General features: G+C 38.8%; 1 protein-coding gene across 2 annotated transcripts in view; it reads right to left on the reverse strand.

Annotated features, from left to right (window-relative positions):
* Positions 1 to 27,759, reverse strand: part of GNAL (G protein subunit alpha L) — a 166,810-nt gene that overhangs the window by 57,401 nt on the left and 81,650 nt on the right. The gene's annotated exons all lie outside the window — the stretch shown is intronic.

The following is a 27,759-nucleotide window of genomic DNA, read 5'->3' on the forward strand; positions in this document are numbered from 1 at the left end:
GATTATTATTGCAGTCATTGGAGAAAATCATGCAGTCAACTTCTGGCTGCTGCTTTGGAAATACAAAGCTAAACATGTGCTTTGTCAACTTTTGGGGATGAGAACCACAATGTCAGCTATTTGTGGGGTGCTCTCAGCATTTCTTGCAAATGTGTTCTGTTTTCATTACTCAGATGGTGGGAAAACCTTCAACTACTTGATGTGGTGGATGCCCTGTCCCTGGAGATGACCAAGGCCAGGCTGGACAGAGCTCTGACCAACCTGATCAAGCGGCGATTGTCCCTGCTGACTGTAGGGGAGTTGGATTAGACGACCTTTAAAGGTCACTTCCAACTCTAAGGATTCTATGATTCTAAGTCAGAAGGGTGGGTTATGAAGCTGAGGGACTCATCACTGCTGCATCTGCAGGCAGCTGGCCTGCCCTGCCCATGGGTAACCCCTGCTGGTTCTGTAAATACAGCTCCATAGTGAGGACAACCATCAAGCAAGCTGAAAAAACACAAGCTTGCATCTTATTTTTCTGACAGTATGAAAGGTTTCTACTGCTCACAGCTTCAGCTGTTTTCCTTCAGCCAGTTTTGAAGGTCACATATCAGGGAACTGCTTCATGCTTTAGTACAGACTTTATTATTTGTAAGTGATTTCCTACCAGACAAGTGCTTTGCAAGGACTGAGAACTCTCATTTCCTTTTATAGATTTGATTCGGAAATAAACGCTGGCAACATCACGTGACTAATGAGCAGGATCCACAACTTAAGCAACCCTCATGATTAAATTAGAAAGTAATGTAAAAGTCAGTCCACTGCTGCTAGATCTGTTCAGCCTACTCTTCCACACATTTTATCTGGACTCTTCAGCTTCATCTCTGTTTTTTGGTACTCTTAGCTGTTTTCCCGTGCCCTAGTGCTGATGAGCCACAGAAACCAACTTTTTTCAGATTAATTCAGAAAAGTAAGATTTTAATTCCTAATGTTTTTTTTCTTAAATTTCCATTCTGAAGAATTAAGATAATCACATCTCATTATACGTAGCATAAAAAGAATGCATATGCTGCAACAAATGAGGCATCAGAACCAAAGTACGTTTTATTAGCCCAGAAATATTCTTCCATCTCAAAAATGATGTCTTGCTCCTCTTCATTGGAGCTCAGAAGAATAGCCTAGAAGTGAACAGAAACCTGTATCAGCAGGGACAGGAATCTGATCTGTAGTAATATAGTAAACCAGAGTGAGTGAGCAACTTGCAGATGGGAAATTCTGTTTAAATTTCACAGCTGGAGGTTGTTACAAGGATTCAGCTTATTAGGAAGCAGATGATTACTGGGTACCTGAAAACAAACTTCTATATAGCCTAAACTAGCATCTTTCATTGCTTCCCAGTCTTTTATTTACTACTCGCTGCAGGTTTATTTCTCACTTCCAGTGTAATTTAAAATGAAAGCTGCTGATCAATATTGTAAACAGATGATTAGTGTCTTACGACTGCCAAAGAACTGTTAATGAATCTCAGCACGTGATACCAAAGCGAGGACATGGAATTAAATAATTGAATTGAATGAAATAATAAAAGTAGGTAATTTTCTCCCTTTAAAAGATAAATATTGCTACAGTTCCTTAAACAGAAAGAGAAGATTCGCTCTTGTCTCAGTGTTGTAGGAAATAAATTTCTTCAGATTAATTAAAATCTGTCACCGCCACTATCTGAAGCATTGTCTACCTAAGTAAAATACAGAAGTATTTTAAGCTTAAAGTCAGTGCTGTTGGATTTCCCACCAGACCTTGGCAGCATCTGAGGTAAGACCACCATGCAAGACCCCACATAGCCTTCAAGCACCTTCATCCCTATGTTACTGCAGATAGTGCTTACACCAAAGAGCCCATCAGGGCTACCAAAGCAGAAGAGCAACATCCATACAGCGCTTCTACACAACCATGGATTCATTGTTTTGTGATCTATAGCCTTTTCCAAACTGAAACGCACTTCCCCAGTTGGGAAAAAGCCTTCATTATTACCTTAATAGATCTATTCTGCAGTTAAATCAGAAAATGCATATAAACATCAGAAGTTAAAGCTCAATTTGTAAGATGAGGAAATTCAGTTAAAAATATTCCTTTCAGGTTCTGCTTTCTTCAAGATCATACTTTGAAGATGGATTTATGCCGTAGATGAAGTAAAAAGTAAATAATAAGGCCTTTTACCTCTTGCCCTTTTGCTAGGATGTTATTTTTCCACACTGGATTCTTAATAAGAAACTGTAATAAAATGTGGATGAACTGGAAAGTGCTCTTCACATCAGAATAATGATCCATGTAATGAAGTTTTCTAATCAAAACTAAAGGGTACCTGTATTCTCTGTGTCAGATACGGTTTTAATTGCTCTATGCTTTCAATTGTATGTTAATTTTAACTCTACTTTTCAGAAACTGTCTAGAAATCTGACAGAGAATGGGCATGTATCTTAACAAACTGGATCTTCAATGTGCTGTATTTATAAAAATGATAGTTTTTAAATGTTTACAGAGTGCAAAACAGTTAGCCCTGCCTTTCTGAGAGACACGTGGTTTCACCTAAAATGGCTCTGTGCTCAGCCCGTAGAGGCCTCAGCTCAGCAGCAAACCCCTCGCCCTTTCAGGGGGAGAAGATGTTTTGCTTTCATACTCCCAAAGATCTGCTGCAAGTGGATCCTGACATTAATATTCTTCAGGTACTTCTAAGCACATAAACTACAACTATTAACTAAGACTCCACCTGCCAGCTGCAATTTGTCCCACCAGATCAGGCAAGGCTTTTCAAGTACTGGCTTACTTTTTGGATAGGCCGTATCCTAAACACTAATGCCGTGTCAAGGCTAAGGCAGCTACCAAAAGGAACTACCCAATTCCTCCTCAATTTCTTCTGAAGGAAAGACAATCATTGCGATTTTAGGACAACTCTGCACTCTGCTGAGCCCTGTAGACCAACATTTTAAATAACAACCCCAGGCAAAGTATGATTGCTTGCTAGTAATGAGCAGGTTGGCCAAACTGTGCCCTCAGCACGGCCTGAGCAGACTGCTGGTAACCCCTGTGCAATTATGAAGAAGTTAGTGAAAATGTTGAGCTCTTAAAAGAGCATCTTAATGCAACAGAAATCTAAGATTATGACTTACATTGATGGTGACTGACATTGACATCTATCAATATTTTAATCATTTTTGATTTCCAGTTGGCGATATTGATCAAGTTGATCCACAATAACGACAGGATCCCACGCATATAAAGATAAAAATGTATGTGCACAAAGAAACCCTAAAATAACATAAATAAACATGCTGTATATTGTCAGTAATTGAGCTATGACTGTATCTGTTTATTATACACCTGCAAATTACAAGTCATTGTTCACTGTCCCTTAACGTACAATTACTGTCTGGTTCATTACTTGAGGTATTTCTAATGGTATGAGCTGGCAAAACAGAAGAAAAATATTATCAAGAGAATACTGAAAAGTGTTTTTCCCTTTAGAAGCAAGTTACAAAATAAACATAAAAATACATCTGCTCCTACTGAGGAGCACTAGAAAGCAGGGTTTAATATCCACTCCAGTTTTTTGGTAAAGCAAAAGAGCCAGAATATCTGTTATTGTATTTGCCACACGATGGTCATATCAGTTATAAAGGCTATTTCTAAAACAGGTGTCAAAGATTAGGCAACTAACTTCATAAAGCTAATAAAAAATGCTAAGGGGCTCTTATCAACTGATTTCAGATGCGTTGAATGACATAAACATAATCAAAAGGAAAACTGCAGTAAGTTCCTAAAAGCAGACTGTGTACAACAGAAAAAACATGAATCCTTTTTTACAGAGAAGACTACAAAATACTATGGAGTACAATTAAATAGATAGAATCTTTGAAATAAAATATGCTTCTTGGATACCTAACTCAAATACTATGCTGCCTAATCACCACAAAAACACAGTTTTTATCTGTTGAACAAACAAACAAAAGCACAGCCAGGCTGCAACTCTGACAGCTTAATTGCATCATTCAAAAAGAAAGCATGATTACCTTGATGGAAAAACTCCTTTGGTCAGAACACATGCTACACGGATCCACCAACAATGACACACTAGCAAGTACGTATAAGTTAACTTCAGAGACAAGTGGAGACAAGTCTTGAAGAAATTTAACTGCTATCACATTTTCATGTATTTTATGCTCCCTTGTGTGTAGAACAAGACAGTTAACCAGTGAAATGGTGACATTTAAAAACCTCCTTCACTAATCCTATGGAATTCTATATTTTTTAAATCCATACCAAATGGTTCCTGCTGAATTTTAGTTCTCAAAATTTCTAGATTTGCAAACATAATCTAAAGTAAGTGAATCTTGAACATTAAATTGTGTGTATTTGATCACTAATTTACATCAAGAAATTCCAGTGATAACTTCAAAAACAATTACAGTATCCATCTATATCTGGGTAACTATGCTCTTTAACTGCAGTACAAATCCAGTACACTCTAAATCAGTCAAACCTTCAGCATGGAAACTTTCTGTTTGCAGATTTATAGCTGCATTAGCAACTCCCAAATGTAATTTACCGCTATATCACACTATATTCCCATGTAACAATTGTAAAGATATCTGCTCATAATGTTCTTAGCAGAACAAAAGATAAAATTTCCAGGAACTAAGTTAGAAAACCTAGAGATTATCTAGAATACCTTGCAGAAAACAGCCGTTGTATCACCCTATCATCAGATTACATGTCATAAAAGACACAGGCATTCACATCCATCTTCCAGCTTTCTTGTTAAAACATAAACAGATAAAATAATGCACCTAAATCTGAAAGCGTTTCCCACATCTTTTGTATTCTGCTACTCATCAAACCTTAATAAAAATCTAACCAAAATAAAACACGTGAAAAAAATAAAGCATATGAATGATTAACATAATTATTTGCATGGATATGCATATTTGCATAGATACGCATATATGCTCTAATCTGCTCTTCTGGAGGCAAGGCTTTTATTGTCAGAACTGACATCTCAAAAGTCTCTGTAAAAAAAGAGAATTTTCACTAATTGATTTCACAGAACTGTGGAATCATTAAGGTTGGAAAAGCCCACTACAATCATCTAGTCTAAACACCAACCCATCACCACCACACCCATTAAACCACATCGGTCAATACTAAATACACATGTTTCTTGAACACCTCCAGGGATGGTGACTTCACCACCTCCCTCAGCAGTTTGTTCCAAGACCTCACCACACCTTTGGAGAAAAAAAATTTCCTAATATCCATCCTGAACCCCACCTGGTACAACTTGAGGCCATTATCTCTCATCCTATTGCAGTTACCTGGGAGAAAAGGCTAAGCCCCACCTTGGTAAAACTTCTTTTCAGGTCACTGTAGGGAGTGATAAGGTCTCCTCTGAGCTTCCTCTTCATACAACTAAACAGAACTAAAATTTTAAATAAGTTGCATTTTTGAACTCTGAGAACATTTCTTTTCTCTCATACTGCAAACACTCTTCTAATGAGATCTTGCCTGCAATTAATTAGCACATCGTTTACACCATCTAGCAAGTGGTTTCTTAACATTAAGCAGTATTAATCTAAGTGTATCTCCACAGCTTTCTGTCAGGACAAGGGATGCAGGTACCACTCCACTTGCCCAGTGTCCACAGGCAGATGGGGTGAGAGGGAAGAGGTAACTGATGTGCTCTCCATTAAGTGAGCGTAAGTAATTCCATAAAGGGCTGATCAATGGTGCTACCACAGTGTGGAGAAACAAATGGGCCATGCAGCAGTCCAGGGGAAGAAAACACTTTAAATGATTTGAAATAAACTAGTCTGGGATGGATGAACTGATGCTGTATGAAAGGACCAGGAATGAAGAATTACTTCTTAAATTCTACATATAATTGACATTTGGTTTGTTTTCTCTCTCTCTGTGGCTTTTCTTTAGTTCTAAATATTGTCTTTAGGAGAAAACATTGCAGATCTAAGCATTTTTAAAAAAATCTACCTACATCTTCTTAAATTTGGGGTTTACTATTGAGCAAAGCTGTTAATACAGTCTTCCCATAAAATTGTTTAACAGCAGAAAAACTGTCTTGTGTTTGCTTTCCAGCTTGTATCACCATTAGCTAAATTAAAAAATGATCCTTGATTTTGTAACGCTAGACATAACAGAGAAGGACTTTACACAATAGTCTGTGTTGCTGATGTTAAAAGCCAAAATATATCTATTATGTTTTGTTCCTACTGCCAACTGTAATTTTACATTTAAAACACTCATTAAAATATATTCCACAATTATTTACCATGAAGTCTTTTTCCTCATTTGACCTGCCACTTCAAAAGTTACCACTACTTAATACAAAATAAATCAAAATTAAGCTGCAGCTAAAAAACACATTTTTCTCAATTTAGCAATGCCATTGCATGAGGAGAATGTAAGCAGTATCTTGATTTCTGCATATGTGTTTGCATAAAGAGAAGGGAAACATTCTGTAAAACTTTCACGGAATATTCTGCTCAGGACTATTTCTGCAGTTCCTAATGGTCTTAAGTGAACCACACACATAACTGGAAAAATGCATTCAGTGGAATGTACACATGCTTACACAAGTAGATTGTTATGAACACTATCAGTAACAATCATAATTTGCAAATGATTAAACTGCGGAGACTAATAGGGGGGTTGATTTTTGTAGCTTGAATCTGGCTCTGCCCAGAAGGATTGATGAGGACTTGGGACAAATGTCAACCAAAGACGTGAATCCCCATTTTAAGAATCTATTTATCTCAACGAAATTCCTAAGAGAAACTCAATTTATAAGAATTAATGTTTTTTTTTATGGTCAAGGAATGTTGTGGCTATTCTTTATATGGAATATAACTCCTGTATTTTTATTCAGTTTCTCATGCAAAGCTTACTTGAGATCTTATTTATGAAGTCATTATACTCGGGGCTCTGTTTTTCTTAATATTCAGAAACCAGGAATGCTCCAATATTTTATTGTATTATCTTACTGCGTCCTACATCTCATGCACATATCCTCATGCTGAGAAAAATACATTGTAATTCTTCTACATCGCTGCATAGATGTTCTCTTGCTATTTTAATTCTCTACTTTCTCTGTAACTACTAAGTCCAGAACAGTCATTTTTCCCCCCTGCCCTTACAAGTTGTTACAACAGCTAGTACAGTAATGCTTGTGAATATGGAATCATATATGGAAGTATGCAGCATGTAAATTATTACAAATCAGCCTACCACATCAACATCCAGCCATGCAGCACGGGAGCCAAGACTACACCCTTTTCAGTCTGAAGGCCCTGGCACGTAGGCTACGATTATGGGAGGAAACTAGTTGAGGGTGTAAGGGTTTTCTAGCAAGTGAAAGGGTAGATGAAGAGCATAACATATACCTAACCTTGTTATTTCCTGGTTACTGCTATCTGCTGAGGGGACAGGCATTTTAGCAACAACAGCTCAAGCAAGGGGAGACACTTCTTAATGGATTTAGATTATTTTTCCTTGTAGAGTGACCTTCACTTTCTGTTTGGTCAGTAATATGAGACAACACTATGAACTGTTGCTGTGTTTGTTCACTCTTCCACTAGGAAGCCTCTTTTATGATGAATGTGCTTAAAAAGTAGTATGCACGCTACACCTCAGTGCACAACAGATTTAAGCCTATATTTATAATCAAGAATAGAGAAAGAGTTGAGGCATATCCCCAGGCAGGTGGTCCTGCTGGTCCCCTGGGTAAAGTGAGACTTTGCTTTGCTCTCTGAGTGAAAACCGGGCTGAGCAGAAATCGGAGTCTCACAGCCTGGGAAGTTCTCCTGGGCTGTGTGTTCAGCCAGTTTACTAGGAAATGCTTTTCCACGTTATGTCAGATTCCTAAAAACTTCTTGTTTCAGTAAGTTAGCACTTCCACATGAATGCCTGTTGCCCTAAAAGCTTAATGAGCATCTGCATTTATAATGATCGCAGAAGATTCTGTTTATCAGTTCTTCAGTTCTCTCCTAAACCGAACAGGTAGCTCTGTATTTCTTGGCTGTTCAAACATACCCTCCTCCACTCCAAATTAATTTAAGATTTAAGTAAGTAGATTACTGAGAACTTTTAAACTTTATTGCTTCAAAGGAACTGCAATTTCAAGAACATGGATTCCTATGATGTTGATGTATTTGTGACATTATAAAAATGAGGGTTATTACAACTTAAATACGAAACCAGCCATTTCCTCTTATAGACATGGCTGCAAAGCATCAGCTCACAGAAGATGACACTCCACTGCAGGAAATAACCAATATATACTTTAAATGACCAATCTGTTCTCTTTCATGCTATAATATTTAAGAATAAACTATAAAGGACTTAAGCGATTCAAATGCTTCATTAAGATACACATTGTTTTTTGCTGTTGTTGTAAAGCAAATTCTACAAAAAAATTATGATCTTGTCATTTTAAACACATACAAAATGTTTCTTCAGGGTAAGGTCAGCACTGCTTTCTGACAATTCTCAAAGGTCTATTCAAGTATTTGAGATTAAAAACACTGTAATTTGTCATGGACTACAGAACACTATTTGTGGCCTGGCAGAAGACTCTGAGACTGTATTAAGGCATTCATCCTTTGGATACACTGAGGATCCAGGCAAAAGATCGCAACATACTAATTGTACCTAGCAGCCAGGAATGGAAGCCATCAAACATGAAAGAATACCCACCCACAAGTGTCAGTGCTAATCCAAGAAGAAAATGATGCGATCTTTTCAAAATACTGCTTTGAAATCAGTGATATCTGGCACACAGATACAACACACTACAATCCCAAATACACAGAATATATAATAAAAGCAGCTTCCTGAACTCAATATTTTAAGTCAATAGTACAGCAAGTCACTGTTGCATTACATTTTCATTCACATAGTATTGCTAGGATGGACACAGATAAGCAAGATCCATGGTAACTCACAACTGAGCATCACAACAGATGCATTCTGATGTTACTACCACAGAAAACGATGGGTTACTACAGAAAACGATGGGTTACTACAGCAACAGGAGCCATTTCTTACCAAGTTAATTCAGGTTATAACAGATAAATTAAATGTATCTCAAACCTCCAGACTCTGTTGTTCCATCATTTTAACAATCACTGTGTAATTATCTATTAAATCATACTATTGTTACAAAATGTAACAAACACAGAATCAGACCACCATGCTTTTCTGAAATAAAATAGCCAACACCTCTAAACTCAAATAATCACATTTCATTTAACAGAGAAGGACAAAAAAAATCAAGTACTAGATTGTGACACATGACAAACACTGTCCTGTACTTTTCTATATGACTGCCCTCTCAAGACAGTACTATGTTTCTTTAGCAGCCAAATTGCTGAGAGCAAATGTAGGCAGGCAAAGCTGCATTTCAATATGAAGGTTTCATTGCTACTAAAACACCAGTAAAGTAACAATCAGGTTTCAAGCACCCATCTCCAACTGCAGCAATACATACTGCTTTCACTGAAGCATGCTTGGGGTGTGCATCATAAAAGCAGAATAGTGACATCTAAGTCTGAGTGACATCCGTGTCCAAAAGAAAGAGTACACGCAGTAAGGCAGCTTATATTTGCATTAAGAAAACAACGAAAAATAATTTAGAGAAATAACTGTGGAGAAGCCCAGTACTTATTTTTGGACTTCAACAATGCAAATTTGTATTTCTTATGGAGGAAAGACTGTTCTACTTACGCGCACACAAACACACACATACATGGCTACTTGAATATAAATGCCGCCATTTATTGCAGGAAGACTCACAGGTATTTAAGTTTTCCGCCTCTCAGGGAAATCATGTCGCAAAAGTTTATGCTGAATTCTCCATCTTTTCTTTTGGAAGCCATTCTTTAAGGCACGGCTTCTGAAAATATTACAGCGATGACACCATACCTGTGCTTAGGATCTGCCATTAATGTTGCAACAAATAGAACGAAAACAAAGAGAATGAAAAGCTTAAAATAAATAACTCTTGCAAGATTTAAACTGTTGCTGGAACATTAAAGTCAAAATTACTGAACCCACTGAAACCAAATTTTCCACAACCAGAGACTTACTCTCCTTTGACACCAGAAAACAATTGAAGTAATACATTTAAATTCTCAGCAGTTCATTTTTGAAGCCAAAGAGAAATGGTTCGATTCAACTTAAATGGAAACCAAAATGACAAATAAACAAAAGCAGAGCACTGCAGAAACCTCAGCTTCATTTGTAAAAACTGTGAATGTCTACCATTGCTTGGAGTACTAACTAAGCAAGCCTCCCCAACCAAGCAGAATGCTGTGCTTTTGAAATTACAATAATTCAATACAAATCACAGAATCACAGAATGACCCGGGTTGGAAGGGACCTCAAGGATCATGTAGTTCCAACCCCCCTGCCTGGCAGGGCCACCAAACATACACATTTACTAGATCAAGTTGCCCAGGGTCCCGTCCAACCTGGTCTTGAACACCTCCAAGGACGGGGCATCCACAACCTCCCTGGGCAGCCTGTTCCAGGGCCTAACCACTCTCCTAGTGAAGAACTTCCCCCTAACATCCAACCTAAATCTTCCCTCTTTCAACTTAAAACCATTTCCCCTTGTCCTGGTATTGTCAGCCCTTTCGAAGAATTTACTCCCCTTGATGTAGCTGATCAACTCCTTGACAAATTCTGTGAGGACACAGCAATGACATCTGCCTCATGCTACAACATGCCTGTGGTGAACTCCTGAATCTGACAGAAATGGCATCAAACCACTGCCTCTGAGGTGGGATCCTGCAAATCATCACAGACTTTCTAATGAGAAATGTAACTAACACTTCTGCTCAATGCAACACAGAAGGCAATTGCACACTCCCTTCATGGTATACATGACTCGAATCCATTCTAAATGTGGAGGTTGGTGGCCCTGCCTGTGGTGGGGGAGGTTGGAGCTTCATGATCCTTGAGGTCTCTTCCAACCTGGGCCATTCTATGATTCTGTGTGATTATCTTTTGCCACAACAGTACTCTCTTTATTACACGTGCGCCATGGACATGAGCACACAGCGCATTTTTAATCAGAATGATGTATGGAAGACATGGGAGAGAAATAGAAATAAAAAATATCTGATGAATTTATGATTGAAGTTCAACACTGTCATGCTTTTTTAACATAATTCTACAATTTCTAATGGAACAGTTTCTGTCATAATTAATCTACTTAATTACTATTTAAGCCATTTTACACATAATCCTTGAATTAAAGAATTGTATACATCAACAATAAAAAAATCTTAGCACAAATACAGACCAAATAGAAAGAGTTTTCTAAAGCCATCAGTATTTTTGTCAGATTTCTTATGAAATCATTATGATACACTAATTCAACAAAATCTTAAGAAAATCCAGCAAACCCAGCTTCCCTTTCTTTCAGTGTTATCATCAGAACAGAATATTAATATAAAAAAATATCACCTGAAAGGGAGAAGTAAATAGTTCCTTTTTCTATATACGGAACAGCTACTTACTGGCTTCTAAGCAACGGTGTGTAAAGTTAACTTCCAGATCTTGAGAAAGGCTTTGCACACCCTCTTTTTAGTGATCAAAACAACTACACGTACATACACTGAATAAATTTGACACAGTGCCCCAAAGGTAGACTAATAATTTTAAAGCACATTTAAAATCATAGAATCATAGAATCACCAAGGTTGGAAAAGACCTAAAAGATCACCCAGTCCAACCATTCACCTATTACCAATAGCTCCCACTAAACCATGTCCCTCAACACAACATTCAGTCATTCCTTGAACACCCCCAGGGTTGGTGACTTCACCACCTCCCCTGGGCAGCCCATTCCAGTGCCTGACTACCCTTTCCAAGAAGTAATACTTCCTAATATCCAGCCTGAATCTCCCCTGCCATAGCTTGAAACCATTCCCTCTGGTCTTATCACTAATGAATGTTATCTTTAATTGTCGAAGTTAACTTAAGAGATTTGCCATGAAGTATTTTACTGTGAAATGAGCTCATGCAAAAAAGCAACACATTTGAAAATAAATGCCAGCAATCTCATGAGCCAGCAATGCGTCCCTGCTGAAAAAAAGGGTTAATAGTGTGCTGGGCTGCATTTGGCAAAGTACTGCCAGCAGGTTGAGGGAGGTGACCCACTCTCTTCAGCACCAGTGAGGTCATACCTGGAATGCTGTGTTCAGTCCTGGGCCACACAGTACAAGAAAGATACAGACATACATCCAGTAAAGGGCCACAAAGACGCTGGAGAGACTGAAGCATCATGAAGGGCCAGGCTAATCAGTTATGACTAGAGCCAGCACAAGAGGCCATGGGCACAAACTGGAGCACAGGAGGTTCCCTCTGAACACCAGGAGCACTTCTGTGCTGTGCAGGTGACAGAGCACTGGCACAGGCTGCCCAGAGGCTGTGGGGTCTCCTCCTTGGAGATCTCCAGAAGCCGCCTGGCCGTGGGCCTGGGCACCCTGCTCTGGGTGGCCCTGCTGCAGCAGGGCTGGGAATGGGGGATCCAGAGGGCCCTGCCTGCCTCAGCCATGCTAGAATCCTGTGACATGTTGCAGGTGCATAATTTCAAAATCAACTATTCAAGATCTAGACATATGTCTGCCACAAGAATTAAGCATCAGGAAAGAAAACAGCATGAAGGTAGAGTTTTTTTCTAAATAATGATAATAATAATAATAATTAAAAAAAGATCGTACCAGCAAATAAATTTGGCTAATCCCCTAGGATAACTGGAGTATGTCAGAACTAAGTTTGTATAATTACTGCTCCTTTGAACTATTTCATTTTGCTTGCTCTCCAATGAATAGAAAGAAAGACAGCTAACAGGTATATAAAGCCTTTGCCCTTATTCTATCAAGAATTCTTAGGTACCAGACCATTTATTTCTTCAGCTTGAGTAAGAACTTGGAGGATTTGTATCCTGCTTGTTTGCAGAGAGATCTCTATCAGACAGGGTAACATCAATACCACACTATTATCAGTATGCATATCTTAAGATCACATATGAGGATATCCCCGCATTCCAGCACAGCTGGTTGGCAAGACAGATCACTGATTACATCACTTGCTGAGTGCAGCATTTCCACCACAGTACTGTCTACTTGCCTGGCAGAATAGGAGACACTCCTCCTCTCTAACCACTTTCACCATCTATCTCAAGACTAGAGTTATCTGCAACAGTCTGGATTATGCAATGACAGAGATGAGGTAAAGATCTGACTTGGTTAACAGGCTACTCCCAGGTCTTCCAAAGCCTCACAGTGTTGAGGCAGTGAAAGCATGTATGAAAGTGATTCTCACTGGTAACCAACTGGATTAAGAGAAATGGCCATTTGCCTCCATAGCTGCAGTGAGACAGATGTAAAGTGACACCAAAGTCTGTAAGACATATCTTTTCTTAACACAATAAGATAAGAGATCTTTAGAAACATTCCCTCTTGAAGATGGTCTTTCTCCTTCAGCACAGAACACTGACCCACAGGAAATAAAAGGGATGGAGAGGAGAGCAACCACGTCTTTTTACAATCCACCTGCAACTCTAAGTTCTGAGAAGTGAATATGCAGTTGTCTTTGATGGTATTTAAGAAATCTGAGTCAGGAGCTTAAAACTATGACAACATATAAAGGAATAATTATATATCTAGTGAGAAAGGAATGTATGAGGGAGGGATACTCTGTCAAGCTGCCAGCCCAGTGAGTAACAGCAAATGGCTCAAACCAGAAGGGCCTTTCCCCTGAAGAACCAGTTGGTCTCCTTTGTTTGGAAGATCCAGAGCATTCCACAGGCTTGGGGCTCTGCAGTAACCTGCTCTGCATTCCCTGTGGACGGTGTGTGACCTACATCAACCTACTGACTTCTGCCTGGCCTAACCCACTCTGGAGCTTTGAGATTTACAACCGGGAAAGTCTCCTTTTTTGTTTTTCTATACCTAGAAATAATCTCCTCGAAATGAGAGGAAAACGCTAAAATAATCCTGTCTTATTGTGCTATAATGTACAAGCATACTGACATGTAGCCATGAATGCTTTTAAGTCACACATCTTTACATTATTAGATACCTCCACTTTTCATAGCATATGAGGGTTCAAAACTATATCTATGTTTATCCCTCTCAACAAATATGGAAAGACTTTCTGAGATGAAAATATTAGTGGTGAAATTTCTTCTCCCAGCACATCTTTGTGATAGTCTGACTGCTGTTTCTGGAGTTAAAACATTAAAGTACTGTCAACAGAAAATGAAATATAACTTTGCCAAAGATAACAACCAGAAACATTCTAAGTTTTCTATAACTGTCGACTCCCATCCTCGTGTGTTACCTAATGATCAAAGCATAGGGAAAAAAAACCCTTCTCTGTTTCACAGCTGCCACAATAATAGCTGTCTTACATTTTTAACATTTCTCCATTATGCTCAGTTTTAGGTAATCATTAGCTCTTCTAACTTTTGTCTAAGCAACAGAGTCTCATGAGATGCATGTAATGACCTGACAGCAGTAAGGAAAAAATTTTAGAGAACTTTATCTCACATTCTGCTGACAGGTTTCCTATGCCTTCAAAAACATTTGGGAACTGATTTTCCACATCTACTCTTCCAGTGGATGGCAGCTCTGAACAGTCCCACTGTCCGATGCATTTTGGTTTCAGAACAGGAATTTCTTCTAGAACAAAAAAAATACTGTTGCATTCCCTCTTCACCCAGTTCAGATTACTCTCTGTAGTGGCAGGCATACCTAACACACAGAAATAAACTTACGTATTTTGTTCTCCAGCCATTTATCTTCAGGCAGGTATCATGTTATTACTGCTCTCTATAACTTCCTGAAGGGAGGTTGTAGTGAGCTGGGGGTCGGCCTCTTCTCTCATGTAATCAGTGATAGAACTATAGGGAATGGTTTCAAACTGCACCAGGGGAGATTCAGGCTGGACATTAGGAAATATTACTTCTCAGAAAGGGTGGTAAGGCACTGGAATGCACTGCCCAGGGAGGTGGTGGAGTCACTGACCATGGGGGTGTTCAAGAAACGTTTGGATGTTGTGTTGAGGGATATGATTTAGCTGGGAAGTATTGGTGATGGTTGAACTGGATCATCTTCTAGATCTTTTCCAACCTTGGCAATTCAGTGATTCTGTGAATTATCAGCATTTTTTCTTCTTATATACAAAACAGAATTTCCAATAATGGCTTCATGTTTTGATATACTTATTACCAATGTTGCTAATAGATGTAACTTCCTGTTCAGAGATCTCTCTACAGTTGTATAGCTTGGGAGAACTGAAAATTAGTATACGAGTATGGTTGGTGCAATTTAGCTGCTTACCTCATTGCTTTTTTAGATGTACAGGAGTGAAAAGGACTGATTTCCCACGTTACTTGAGTTTCTCAAGAAGGAGAATTGTGTTTTTAGTCGATTGCTGTGGCTGATGAACCCTGAGGTTTTGCCCTGACTCCGGTAGCTATTCTTTTCACTAACCCACATAAGGTAGGGGAAATTCTTCAAAGGAATGAGGGAAATGGGACTTCTCCTTTTTCACTCTGCCTGGTCCTTTCAGTTTGGATGACTTTGGTACACCACACACGCTTGTTCAGAGAGAACAGAAAGTTATTCTGAGAGCTTATTTGTTTGTTTTTAAATCAGATACACAGAAAGTTGTGAAAATTCACTTTTTGGTCTGATGAGAATCCAGCTTCTGAATATGAATTAAATTTTGTATGGAACGTTCTCATCTGTTCAAGTCTGGTCAGTAGAATCCTTCGGTTTTTGTTCTCACAGAATGGTTAAGATTGGAAGGTTCCTCTGGAGGTCATTTGGACCTACTTCTTACTCCATTAGGACCACCTAGAGCAGGCTGCCCAGGACCATGCCCAGTTGGCTCTACAACTTCTCTGAGCAACCATCACCCACACAACACAGTAGTGCGGGAACTTCTTGTTTTTCAGTTTGTCCTTAGTGTCCCATCCTGTCACTGGGCATCTTATTTGTGTTTTCTTTTCAAGTATTTTATACCCATTGATGAGAACTCCACTAGACTTCCTTGCAGTAAAGGTACACTGCTCGCTCATGTTCAACTTGGTGTCCACTGGGACCCACAGCTCCTTTCCTGCAGAGCTATTTCTGAGCTGGGTAGCCCCCAGCACGTTCTGGTGTAGTCTGTTGTTACACTCTGGGTGCAGAACTGTGTATTTCTCTGTTTTTTTTGGCTGTTGTTTTTTCCCCCCCACACACGCAGTGTGCAAGCACAGTCTTTTGGAGATTAATAATAGAGAAGATGCTATGTGCAGTATTTCATATTAGCTCTGGGGGAAAAAAAAATCAAAAAGTGAATGTTGATTTACAAAAATGACAAATCTACATGAAGAATTCGTTTCAGCAGACCTTGCTGACAAAACCTCTTTCATAAACAACACTTTGAGCTTCGTGCCCTTTGCTCAGACGTTCTGCAAACTCAGCATTTTCAAAGGGTTCCACTTCAAGTCAGCCCGCTTAGTTTTTAAAGGCCTCAGCTGCTGAGAGAACAAGGCATGAAAGGGGTCACAGCTCTTGACCCTTTAAAATCAGGCATAGAATTTTACTCGCTGAAGAAAGTACATGGAATCATAACTTCTCTCTAGAATTAAAACTTCACAGTAAGTTCAACTAAAGTAAGTAAAACCAAACATCTGATGGTTACAATTTACAGACCTTAAGTTTATTTAGATCTGTTAGGTATTATAGGAAGAAACCAGTGAAGTTATGCTGTCACATCTTTTACAGCCTCTGGTTCAAAATATCTGGTATAGGTGGTAAGCAAAGCTAATATGGCAAGCATATTCATATATACGTTGAAGTGGAAAAAGGGGACCTGCTTTCAAAAGGCTTTACAAATAACATCACAGGGAGACCCTGGAAGAAAAATAAAAAAGACAGCACTAGCCTAGAAGCCAACTACTGGTTATCTGCACTGTTATCTGCACGCACAATAGGTCCAGTGTTTTCAGTGGACACTGTCAACGTTCTTAGTCTTAAATTACAGCAAGCAGCTGTTTTAGTGTACAGCTGAGCATGACATAAGCCTGTGTAAATACTCTCCTCTGTCACATTGTTCTAAGTGGACGAGGGTTGTTTTTTCCCTCCATTCATGTACAGCAATCCTCCTCCCCAAAACGTCCATATAACTCTTAAGTCACACTTCAATTCTGCCACTGGAAAGTGAAAGAAAGAGCAGAGGGATAATACAGTTTGTCAGATGGATGTGTGCGCCATGTATCAAAATGTCTAATTTTAAGGCGAGCAACCCTGTCAGCATTCCACAGACACATTATCCCGACTCCTTCAAGCCTGTGTTTTCCAATGTCAGCATGACTGGTAGGTTCTGTATCAGTTTTGAAAATAGCAGTGATATGAAATCCCTGCTTCTGGATTCTGCTACTTTAGTACATAAAACAATCACAAAGCACAATATCACATGTTGGTACCTACAAAAAATAATGGAAGAATCAATTAATTTTGTTTCATAAAATTCAGATTTTAAGTGGGTCAAACCGCTAAGGATTTTTTAAAGTTGCATTACCAACACAGGCAAAAGCTGAAAATCCTAGCAGAGGTTATGATAAACATCTCTCTCTCTTCTCCTCTACCCGTAAGTTTTCATACACTTTTAGGGCATTTAGAGGTCAAGCAGAGAAACTTGAGAACCTACTCCAATAAATGAGCAACAATCTTCACAGTACCAAAATTATTAAGTTGAAACCATGACATTGATTTGCATGAATAGGCAGCTGACCTCCATCTCATGACTTATTTTTAAACCAAACCATCTTTGAAGCTGACAAAGACAGATAAATTGCTCAGTCTTCCAGCTCTCAGTCTGCAGAGATGGGACAGTCCACAGCAGAGTCGCCTGGCTCCTTTTCTCTATTGCAGAGAGACAGAAACAGTGGCACTGGACAACACTGGCCAACAGAGAAGATGAAGAATTTCTAAGAAAGCCATAGCAGAAGCAATGGGTCACGGGGAAGATGCTGCCAAACTGTGAAAGCTGACAGTGTAATGCTACACTGCCTAACTCTTAGCCTTACATGCTGCCTCCTTAAACACAGAGTCTCTTGAAGAAGCTCCCGTAATTACTCTGTTGCCCTGGTGCTTGTAAAAATGTGCATCTTCCTTCTGGGTGAACTGTTTCAGGGATGCGTCAAATGATGGCCAACAAATGTTCGTGGACTTAAAACAGAGGACAGTTTAACCTATGCTACCTAAAACAGATAAGCAACTCTGACACAAACTTACACCTTGGTGATTAATTATCATCCCACATCATCAGCACCACAGCCATGTCTTCAGAGGTTTACTTGGCTCTCACAACCAGGACCCCTGCAGCTGAGCTACAATTGTTCATCAGCTGCTATCTAGATGCTTTCTGTTGATGATTCAATTTGCGTACATTGGATGTTTCATAAGGTGCTCTTCCTAGACAAGTTCAAGAAAACAATCCAAGAGTAAAAACTCCACCCATTTATGAGTTGTTCAAGCTGTAGAAAATTGTAAGCTTAGATGAGAACAAAAATACATGTGAGCCGTCAATTGCTTCACTTGGTTCTGTTGTCAGAGGTTGTGCCTGTTGACTGCTGTCTTATCCAATGCTGTACACCTCTCAAAGAGGTCTGGCTCTGTTTCTGTAACTTCCCTTCTCCTTCAGGGGAAAGTTACTGTTATTAAATCCTGAATTCTCCTTCCCAGGCTAAACAAGATTATTCCTTGCAGCCTCTTCTCACATGCCACGTGTTTCACCCCCCTAGCTTTGTGGTTTCTCTACTGGACAGACTGCAGTCTTCTGACATTTCTCATCCTTGATGAGTGAAAAGCTGAACGTATGCTCTAGATGTGACCTCACGACTGTTATGTAGAGGGGGGTAATCCCTTCCACTGACCAGCAGACACTCTTCCTAATGCTACACAGTATGTCCTGAGTAGATGTGGTCAGTACGTGCTGCTGACTCATGTTTAACTTCTCTGCCAGATCTCCAAGGCTGTTTTTAGCAGAGCTGTTACTTGTCCAGTGGGTTGTCTGTCCATACCGAGGGCTGTTCTGTCTTTTTTACTGCATATGGCATTTACTTCTGCTGAACAATTGGAGGTTTCTGTAGCCCATCCTTCTGAATGGCAGCTCTGCCTCCAACCTAATTACTGTTGCCTCCAGTTCTGGAGAATACCAGTTGACATCCATTCCTGCCAGCTGGTTTATCCACCCTGCAGTCAACTACCTAGTTTGGAAGAAGCTATGCTTTTGCAAAACACTGGGAACATAACTACTGCAGCAATGTGAACTGAGGAAAGCTGCAGTTGGTGAGAGTTTAGATTTATGCTACTAACTCCCCAACAAAACATTACTAGACCTATTATGATTAGCTTGGACACACCTGCATTACACATACATAAAACCAAATCCTGAAGAACTGAAAAGCCATGAAAATCCCCCCCAAAATAGATGGAAGCAAAAGGGACTTGCACTAGGAAGCACAAAAGGGACCAGAAAAAGAGTCCTACTTCTAGTCATGAACCTCCTCTCCCATCTGGCATGCTACGCACACACGTGCACATACATATGCATATGCAAGTATATATATCTCTTCTGAATTTCAAGGCATACAGACAGTAACAATTTAGCAATCCAGATTTCAAAAGCAGATAAAACATTTCTTTAGACACTATTCAGACATCTGCAAGCAGTTATCAGAAGGATTTTGTTCCTTCAAATCAGATTGTTTGCCTCAAGCATACACGGGAGAGTTTTACATTTAAAAAGTACACTGTGATGCAGAGAAGAACTGCTAAAAACAGAGGCAGAGAAGAGATTGTTCTGCTTGGTAAAACTAGTTAGCCTGGTGAAGAAAAGATGGATCAATGCAGCCAGCTATAGCGTTACCTGTCAAGCCAGCCACTCTCACAGACTGGGAACTAGCAAGCGTGAGACGCAGCCAGTTGGCTTTGGCGGAGTATTTATGGAGGATGCAGAGGCTTATTTACTGAATAATCTGGAGACCATCTGGTGGTATCCAATGACAAGAACACTGAGCTGAAAGTGGAAAAGCCTGAGCTCTATTTCTGGCTCTGTCAACTATTTTCTACGACCTCTCATGGCTCAGTTTCCCCATCTATAAATTAGAAAAAAGCCTTACTGCTATCTCTAAAAAGTTTTGAGTTATTTCAATAAAAAAATATCATTTATTGCTATTTTAGGCTATTAGTAGCAATTTTAGAGATAATTACTGAAATATTATTTTGACTCTAAATCTTCCACCTATATTAACAAGAAAATTAAACCAATCTCAACAGTGGCTGCACGTAACTTGAGGGTGAGACAGAAATATGCCAAAGAATTTCAGAACAAGCTGTGCTGTTTTCTTGACTTCTCTATTTCAAAAACAAGCAGGTTTTTTAAAAAAAAGATAAAGGAAAAAACCAAGATGTTTTTTTAAAAAAGAGCATATGCCAACCAGCAAAAGTCAAGTTCTATGCACCTGAAACACTGGTAATGCCCAGGCCAATGCTCTCCACCATTCCGACTTAACAAAAGGATTTGGTTGCCATCTTGCTAACCTGTAAACTAACAATCTGTAAAGGGTAAGGGCAATACAATAACTAGATCATTACCCACAGGACTTGTTGATTCTCTTCCTCACAACCAATCTATTCTGTTCAGAAGATCACAGACTGATAGAAACCCTTTTACGGAGTCTTAGGTGTATTATTAGATGCATTACTATATTGCTTTTCTTTAACTGTATTGACAGTTTAGGTCAAAGAGATAATTTAAAACCATACACAGGCAAGAAGAAAAACCCAACACTCAGAAAGAAAGAGAAAATGTCCAAACGACTAAAAACTACCAGTAATCTGGATCCTAACTGAAGTCGAAAAGACAATTGGTGCTGCAAGCAGAAGATAGTCATCCTTATATAAAGAGTTTTGCTGGATTCTCCAAAAGATGATAATATAGTGGAAGTTTCTGCCTACTAGGATGATTCCAGGTATGTTCCACTTTCTCCCTGCTGAACTGGTCACCCTCGCCTCATCTCCTTATGTCATCTGGTGTCTCACTGGGGAAGTGCTATCTAGGACAGAGAAATCCGTAGGGATGCTGGCAATAGTGGAAAGTGAATCTTGTGACAGAGTACACTGGAACTCGGTTGCTCAGGAAAATGAAAATAAAATGGAAGAGTTCTATTTTTAACAGAGCAGGAAAGAGGAAGAAAGGTAGCAGAAGGACCAAGCCTCCCTCAGTGGGGAGGGAGAGGAAGAGAGAAAGGAAGGAAGAAATGTACTTCTCTTCACAGATACATAGGTCAATAACTAAACACATAACAATGAGGTTTAAATATAAATGCTAAGTTATTTTTCAACAATGCTCCTGCATATGATAGTTCCAAACTATGACCTTTCTTTGCTGAAACTGGAAGAGATCCAAGATATTTCAGGAAGAAGTTGAGTCTTCAGGTAAGTAGATTAACTTTTATGTAGTGTGCAAGATTTTCCAGACAATGTGTGGATTGGAAAAAGGGTTCTGCCGACATCCACATTTCTTAGGAAGTGGAATAAAAACAATCAGAAGCCGTAGCAACTAAACTGGGTCCCAGAAAGTCAGCATTAGGCTTCAAAAATAAAACCAAGGAGTACTGCTTTGAAAAGCATTTCAATGGGAGAATGCTGATGTGCATTTAAAAAAATGGAGTCTGTTTACTTGTACTGCAATTATATTACTGCCTTAGCTTGCATGATACCAGGTATTTTAGTGTTTTGTATCCCCGAAATCTGCAGCACAGATTAATAAATTATGGCAGGATATACTTCCAAACTACTTAGGCAGCTTTACAGTTCAAGTAACCCTGCAGACAAGAGAACAGGAAGGGGGAAAGTCCTTTGTTATACGCCCAGTGGACTGAAGAAAGGACTGTATGAGCCAGGAGGAAAGTCTTCCAGAGGTTAGTAGAGACAGCCTATTTTAAGCCACCTGCTAATCACTTATATTCTTAAAGCCACAACCAAGTCGCTGTAAAGAATGTAGCATCCAGCTCTTTGTATTTAGTTGCAGGGACTGTTAACTACCAAAAGCACACACTGCATGATGAAACACAAAAAATTAAATAGAAACCTTCTGAAGGATTTTTAAAAATCCCATTTCTAAGTCTGCTTATCCTAATGCATTTTGCAAATACGCTTACAGTAAGATCATATGAAGGAAGGTGACAGGTTCTTTCAACCTATCTATTTTCAATTCTGCTAAACTAAGACAAATATGACAAATTGCAATGAACTGTATGGATGTGTAAGTCCGTCCTTACATTTTGTGAAATAATTCCTTATCACAAAAAACTATTCTACCAATGATTGCCGCTCACTGTTGATACAGCATCAAAGCTCACACACAAAAAGCACACACTTCCTTCTCCCACCTCTTAGTTCACTTGAAAGTGAACTTTCACAGTGTCCATCTCAAAACACCTCAACAACACTTGACAAACATTCAGGGGATCCCAGTTAAGTTAGCAGTAGTATTGTTAATCACTTCAGAAAGGCCAACTTCAAACAAAATGATGCGAATGGATGAACTGCACCGCAGATGAATAGTTTTCAAACAATAACTTGAAGCATGTCTGTTTAGCCATTGAGCTCTGCCTGATTTAGAACAGCTATTGAAGGTTATTTTTGACTTATCATTAGATCTCATGTTTTCCATATTTCATAGTAACAGCTTTCCACAACAACTGTCCTCTTTCCCTGTTACATTCATTCTATGAATCACGAGGAAAAGGGACACCGAGCATTTCTAACTAGTACCATACATTTCAACAATACATTTTATGCAGATGTAAATGTCTGTAACTGTCTTAATGTGGGGACCTAATGCTGTGCAGTTAAAATCATAAACCTTGGAATATAAGTCACTAAAAACTTTACTTTTTTTTTGCATCATTTTGTTTTTTAATATATACAAAAAAGGGGTACACAATTAAAATGCAGTAATTCACTCATTTGTACAAATAGTTAAGGATGCCCTGATTTTTACATTATAAAAGCTATTCTTTTCCTTAGTGACATTATTCTGTTTAAGTAAAATCTTCTGGGTAAGTAACAGAAGACAAAGTAGTGTAGTACAACAAATGCAGCTGTCATGCACTAAAGGTTACTTAGAATTTCTTAAGGCAGTCACTCTAAATCTCACTGGTAATGTTACACACGAGCACCAAACTGTACTCCATTCTCCATCTTATCATACACTTCATGTTGAATATGCTGCAGATACACGGCAGGATCCAGCCTACTATCTTTGCCTATAAAATATTTCCTCTCCAATATGCTGCAGGAAAGTTACCCCTCTATGCTATTAAAAGTTATGAACTTTTATTCTCCATGATCAGGCATGTAAAATTTTACATTTGCATTTACTTCTGAAAATCTGTCCTGTTCAGTGTGTATAATTAGATGGATAGAAATCAAGGTGTGTTACAGTTCACTGAAGCAAAATGGCAGAAAAACCACAGGAAAAAAAATACAACAAAAGGAGCAGCTAGCAAATACCACAAGCTGTTGGAAAGGTGAAAGACATACACTGCCAAGGAAGACACAAGACTCACTCTTGTGCAAAACACGGGTCTGAAAACACTAAACATCTAGCCCAGACAGGCTCAAGTAACAACGCAGTGTGAAACTTAAACTTTCTTATAGAGCAAAAGATTATCCAATAATACAACACTCCATATTTCTTAAAAGCGATACTATATCCAGATACTATATCTTAAAAGCGATACTATATCCAATAATACAACACTCCATGTTTCTTAAAAGCGATACTATATCCAGATACTATATCCAGATACTGTATCTTAAAAGCGATACTATATCCAATAATACAACACTCCATGTTTCTTAAAAGCGATACTATATCCAGAGGAGTGTGGTTATCTGCAGACACAAGCATACATGTTACATTTGTATTTCAGTCATAATATAACTGCTCAAACTCTACGGAAACAAGCTGTCAATTTGGCTTGGTTTCTTTAAGAAAGGAATGTTACCATGCCATACTCTCAGTCTACCTACCATTCCCTCTAACCAACCGTAGGACATGTTGACCAATTCCAAGCCAATGGGCCAAGGAGACAGGATGCAAAAGTGTCTCTTGGTAGCAAGCCTCTCAAAACCATTGTTGGATGGAGAAAGGAGCTGGTTCAACATTGATGTTAACCAGGACTTCAGTAGGTTATCTGCTTTGCTAGATTAGAAGCTGCCTAACACATGTGGTCTGAGCAGCCAGCCAGACTTATCTACCAAAATCTAGAGGGGGACTGGGACAACTCTGAGGAAAATCAGGCAACAGGAGACATGACAGAGACACAGACGATTGTCATTGGTGGATTATGCTGGACACCTACAATGCATTCAGAGGCAACCTGAACTTGTTAGCTCCATTATTCATGGAACAAATTACAGCATAAAGGGCTGAGAACACTTTGAGCTTCCAGTGAAGACATAAAAAAGCACATTACGCCATAGCACATACCCCCTTCTGCCTAAGGTAAGATGAAAGGTAGGAGAAAGAATGGAGAAAACAAGATTAAGTCACTTTCTGGAATCACATGAGATCAGTGCTGACTGCCAAAACAGGCCTTCTTTTTCCACTTGAGGATTTCTATTAACTCAAGATACAGTTCAAGAGCTAGTACTACATACCAAAGATGGCTGTTGAAGACAAGATATAAACTGGATTTCTAAACCTCAGTACTCACCAGAGGCATACTATGCTTACTGCTATACTGCAAAATGTATCAGAACTGCATCCATGGCAGCAAACATTGAATAACTTTAAGGAATGTTCCCATTCTAGTCTAGAAGATGTTCAGTTCATGGGTCCAAAATACCATGTTCTTTTCCAGCTTACCGTTGGAATTGAAGTATTACAAAGAATCAAAGTAGAAGTTAAAATTTAGCTGAACCCTTACTACCAGCACTTGCTATAATTGCAGATATTTGGTGTACAGAGACCAAAAGGGGCAAAATATGACGACAGAAGAAAAAAAGTCCATTCTAATCCACAGGGAAAAACAGCTAATAATATTGAAGCTTATAACTGCATCAATAGGAAAGGTAAATCCATAAACCGAAGTTATGCAGTTCCACTCTGTGTTTAAGGCTATCAGTTCACAACAAAGTTTTTTGCTTAGCGTTTTCTATGCCATAACATAAAAGGTTAAAAAAAAAGAAAAAGAAAAAAAAAAAAAAGAAAAGAAAAGAAAGCACTTCTAAAATTTATCTACTAGAATGGCAAATTTTCTGGACTAACAAAAAAAAATCAAAGTAAATCTGTTTTTTTTTTGTTTTTTTTTTTTTTTTTTCTGATATCTGTGCTTGCTGTTTGTCTGCTTTTAAGCTCATTATTATTTTGACACTTTTACATAGACACAGACTGCACTTCTAGCTCTTATATGACCTGCCGTGCAATTTACTGTAGTGTGTACTGTACAAAGTTCTTCGGTATCCACAGGAACAGTTACCAACTGATGTGAACTTCCTTCCCTAAAGAGCTTGTTTTGAATAACAAACTACTCCAGGGGGAAATACATTATCTTGTCTAATCAAATGTTCAAGTGAGGCTCATTTCATTCCAGGGTTTTACTATGTGTTGTGGAAATGTGCGTGACACTGACCTTTAATTAAGCCTCAACCCTAAAGAAAGACAGTAAAAGCCAAGCAGTCAAGACTGCATGAGTTTAAAGTCATATTTATGCAGTTTAAAGAATTAATTAAAATTACCTGATTTTTTTTTTTTTAAATTTTTGTGAATGTTTTCTCTAAGATACATATTTTCACCTATAACGTGTGAAAGAGGTTTTAGGTTTTGTAAATAACAGTTGTTATTTGTTCTTAGTTTGTATGGCGAGCTTTAAAATACAGATGTTGAGTGCACCACCTGACATACAGTTTGTATTATCAACATGCCTCCTTTTATCCAAGTGTATTTATTGTTTTTTTACTAGTTAAAAATGTTCCCCACTGAGAAATACATACTTTAGACAGAAAACAGTTCAACAGGACAGCATCACAAAGTTCATTTTTCATGTCAGCGAGCTTGTATTAGGTAAAAACATAACTTGTCCTTCTGTGACAACTCTCTCCTTAGTTGGTATGAAGCTGAAACAGCCCAGCACCATCTGGAGGCCTTCTTCTGGAAGCCTCCTGCTCAGCTCCCATGAAGGAAGGAACTGAAAATCTGGGACAGGGTAGAGAGAAGAAACCAAGGGAGATACCCGGCAGCCTTCCTCAGCACCTCTCTTTTTCTTCGTTCATAGAATCATAGAATTACCCAGGTTGGAAAAGAACTTGAAGATCAACAAGTCCAACCGCAGACTAACCAGAACCCTAGCTCTAAAAACCCTACACTAAATCATATCCCTAAGTACCACATCCAAATGGCTCTTAAACACAACCAGGATGGCAATTCAACCACCTCCCTGGGGAGCCTATTCCAGTACCTAACTACCCTTTCCGTAAAGAAGTTCATCCTAATATCCAACCTAAACTTGCCCTGGTGCAACTTGAGGCCATTTCCCCTCATCCTGTCACTTGTCACTAGTGAGAAGAGACCTGCCCTGCTTCCTTTCATTCCACAGCAGATGTCCCTAAGTAGGAGATGAGAAGATCTAGGAAGCCCATGGAGAGGAAGATGGTTATACACTAATACAGGAGGGCCACAATGACGCTCAGAGGACTGGAGCACCTCTCCTGTGAAGAAAGGTTGAGGGAACCGGGCTTGTTCAGCTGGAAAAGTCTCTGGGGATATCTCACTGCAGCCTTTCAGTACTTGAAAGGAGCTCATAAGAAAAATGGAGGCTGACTTCTTACATAGGCAGTGATAGAGAGAGGGGGGTTGACTTTAATATTATTACTTAATAATATTCCAAATAAATATTTTGATTGATACAGAATGACTGCATTACATCCCTTGAACAATTTTGGCTTGCAAAGTGAAAAGTCACAAGTTTAAAGCAACTAAGCTCTTCAATGCAGCAAAGCCGCATCTTTAAAAATGGCCGTATTTTAGAAATTATTAAAATTCTTCCTAAAGATCTACTTCTAAGTTTTGCTCTGTTCTGGAAAAAAGAAAAAAACAAAAACAAAAACAAAATTGTCATCCAAGCACATAAATTGGAAAACAAACTTGGCATTTATTTTCTTTATCTGCAATTTTGAGTTGCAGAGTTAAGCTCTGCAGCTAATTAAGTTAGATTGTTTTAAATGACCTTTTTTCATCCAGTATTTTGTAAACCTTCTGGGAAACACACATACTGATCTGAAAGCTCAGAACAAAACCTGCTTAAATTAAACCTTTAATTTTGAGTTAAACGTGAATTCTGCTTTTTTGGGTCCTTCTCTAAAATAATGTAACAATATTGGCTCCTGTCAGTGTTATCATTGTACCAGTTTTGAACACATTTTTGTATACTTACACTTCAGATAATTTGTGTTTGAACACAGATGGAGCGCATTTTTATTCAAGCTTAAAGATGCTTGATTATTATTTTCTTAAAACAAACCTGGTGATAAACATGCTCATGCCAATCTTCTACTACACATAACTAGAAAAGAGTTAATTTCCTTTCCCAGTGTCTCTTCACACAACCAGGAAACATCACTGGGACATTTC

This window comes from Coturnix japonica, chromosome 2 (assembly GCF_001577835.2).
Source record: "Coturnix japonica isolate 7356 chromosome 2, Coturnix japonica 2.1, whole genome shotgun sequence".
Taxonomy (NCBI): Eukaryota; Metazoa; Chordata; class Aves; order Galliformes; family Phasianidae; genus Coturnix; species Coturnix japonica.